We start from the raw sequence: 3,101 nt of genomic DNA, 5'->3' as shown, positions 1-3,101 counted from the left end.
GTGCATTCAGCAATTTGTTTTCCAGATACGTTGATATTTTTTCTCTTTTAGGAAAGCACCTCCTCCCCTTCTTAAACCATGCCCCAACCCCATCATTTCCTTGCTAACTTTCCACTGCATATTGGACTCACGCCTCTCAGATTTTGGCCTCTTACCACAGCTGAAGGTTGTTGGTTATCTACGTTACAAATTCTGATACAAATGTAAAAAATTTTGCAGAGTTCACATATTTCTCCCAGCTCAAAATTACATGTGCAATACAAATCAAACAGTTTATGGAATGTTTCCCTTCTCAGTTGATTCCTAAGACCTCCCGCCCTCCAATTTTCCCTGGGTAACTAAACATATTAAACTTAACTATCCACATAGATCATGTTTTCCTGCTGGTAATTCGAGAGACCAATCCCTACAAATATGAAGGAAACTACCTGAAATGAGTCATTCCTGTTCTGATTCTGGGAGATGCTGAGTAGTCTCACCTCTAACTGCAGTCAGTCAGAGATCAGGTTACCCATTATCCTGCAGGATCAGCAAGGTAAAATGGAGAAAAATCAAACCTGAAGTTTCCTGCATATAGTCTATAAAGCAATGCCCCTCCTGAACGACAGGTTGAACTTTAGAGAGGCAGTTAGCTGTGCTAACCTGAAGTTAGCAGGAGGCAGGGTAGAGATTTGACATTTGCAGTTTGAGCCTATTGCTAACATAAATTAAATGAATAGGTAACATAACATTGTTTCTTCCTCACAGGAAAAATGCCTCACTGTCAGCATCAGAACTGCAAAGCTGCTGTAACAGGTTCACGTTCTCCAAGGTAGACTTCCCTCACCACATGCTTTTGCCACCACAGATAGCCTTACTTTTCTTCTCCATGCCAAAAAGTACATAAAAAATATAGTGAGCTTCCTGTCACTTGCTTGTATCAGATTCAGCATCAGATCTAGTTGATTTTCAGGGAGGTGGGGGCCGGGGGGCGGGACTTGTCATTTCAGTTTGACTTACAGCCTACCACAAAGTGGAATGATGTGCAGATTGAAGCACACATAAGCAGCAAGAGAAAAATCACATGGGCAAATAGAATTAAAGATCTGTACAGCTATGTGCAGCATGAAGGCACAAATGCGCTGGGATGCCCACGAGGGACACAAAGTGATGCAATACAGTGATGGTCAGGAATGAACAGCGTACATGCTTTGAAACAGGCACTAACTAATCAGGATTATGCCTACTGAATTTTCAGCAACCTCACGAAGCTGCTGCTGCTGCTGCTGCTGCATACATTCCCTATTTCTTTAGAGTCCTGAGAGCCATTGCTCAGACCAAGCACCTCGTTCCCTGCTGTCCAAGGTAGCCAGTGCCATTTCTGACCAGACGTCACATTCTCCACTCCCCTGAATTCTCTAGGGGCAGCAAAAATCCCACATTCTTCTTCCAACAACACCTTACTATTATAGATCTTGGTTTTAGTATAATCTTCAGTCTTGTATTACCAACAGGGCCCACTCTTGTGCTACTTAAACAGTGTCTGTTGGCAAAGCCACAGGGCACGCAGGTATAAAAATATCTACTACTGCCACCAAGTTGTTTATTAGCAGGCAAACAGTTACAGAGAAAGGTCTGAAACAGCAACGGTGTTTTTGCTCCCCCTTCTTCAGCACAGTGGCAGACATTGCAGAGACAGAAAGAGAGCAGGAAGTGACAGTAGCAAAACATGCAGAAGAAAAGCACACATTTCCACTGACACAGAAAGCAGGCTAGTTCCACACAATCAACTCCTCCAAGCACATCTGATAAAAACCACAGCAAAAGCCTCACTGACCTTCGTATAGCTGAAACAAGCTAGGAATACCGTACCAGGCCTGTTGCAGCGACACAGGTTCTTTCTGCAAGAGAAAAGAAAAGCAGCAAGTGTAATCTTTGATCAGCAGAGATTAAGCATAGCACCATGGACTAATAGGAGGAATTTTGTTAGTAAGGCTGCAACATGCTGGATCATGACATTTACAGCAACACATGAGAGACAAAGAAGGAGGGAGGGAGATCCAGCAAGCTCTTCTCCCTTGTTCAGAGTTCCCTTTGCAAGTTGATCAGTAGCATCCTTTCCTAGCACGTGTCTAACTTAAAAGATCCCACTTCTGGGTTGTTTACGGCATTTAGATGGGGGAAATGAGGCTTGTATCGACCAGAAAGACCCCCACCATCTCTCTACAATCAGCCATTACAGGAAGCAGCAAAACAGACTTTTACGACAGCTCCCAGCATTCTTCCTGCCTACAACTCCCAGACTGCATAAGTCCAACTCCACCGTTAACCCTTTTCTTACACACAGACAACTTTGTGCTACCCAAGCTACAATCTATTTCATATACTTTTTTCCTGCCACAATTTACCAACAGCAGCCAACATTTGGTACAATAACACAACACATTATGCTAGCTTCCCCTATTCCAACTCACAGCCATAACAGGCATCCCATATCACTTTAGGGGAAAAGGCTATTTTTTAAAAATTCCTCAGAAAAATAACAGCTCTGCAACTGCAATCATCACATGTTTATTATGATTTGCACATTCAGTTTCAGCCTTTTGCTACCTTGTTAATTTCTTGCAGATTTCTGTATTTCTGCAGAGTGGAATTTCTGGCTAATATTATTATTTCTTTTAATTTGCCTTTTCTCTGTGACTTAGGAAAAACAGGCGAAAGCTCTACTCCCACCTGATTGTATTTTTCTACATTTCAGTGGACCAATTCTAATAAACGCATTAACTCAAAAACATCTTTACAGCCCCCAAAAACCTTTTGTGTCTAAGCCACGAAGAGATGCTATATTTTTTCTGCAGCAAAAGTGAAGGGAAAACTCCGTCATGCTATCTGGGTTCTTTCTATCTTTCTTTCTCTTTATATACTATATATATGCATTCAAGATATGTAACACTACTACATGTATCAGGTTTTCAACCCCTTCCGCCTTAAAATGAGCAAAAAATAGCGTCTCTACAAATTGTCTATTATAAACTGAAAAATAAACTATAACACTAAAACCAGTTTAAAAAATAACTAATTTAAGGGGAGAAATGTGTTCATTCATGAACTAAAACCTTCCA

General features: G+C 41.4%; 1 long non-coding RNA gene across 1 annotated transcript; it reads right to left on the bottom strand.

Moving 5' to 3' along the window:
* Positions 1-1,568: 1,568 nt before the first annotated feature.
* On the bottom strand, positions 1,569-2,224 carry LOC109321172. The gene is made up of 2 exons (XR_002103991.1): positions 2,181-2,224; positions 1,569-1,880 (listed from the first exon to the last, which is right to left on the bottom strand). It is a non-coding gene; the product is annotated as an uncharacterized LOC109321172 (long non-coding RNA).
* Between the last annotated feature and the right edge of the window lie 877 nt (positions 2,225-3,101).

Source organism: Crocodylus porosus, unplaced genomic scaffold, assembly GCF_001723895.1.
Source record: "Crocodylus porosus isolate Cpor-Errol unplaced genomic scaffold, CroPor_comp1, whole genome shotgun sequence".
Taxonomy (NCBI): domain Eukaryota; kingdom Metazoa; phylum Chordata; order Crocodylia; family Crocodylidae; genus Crocodylus; species Crocodylus porosus.
Note: the sequence above shows the minus strand (reverse complement) of the source record. Positions and strands in the feature narration are given on the sequence as shown.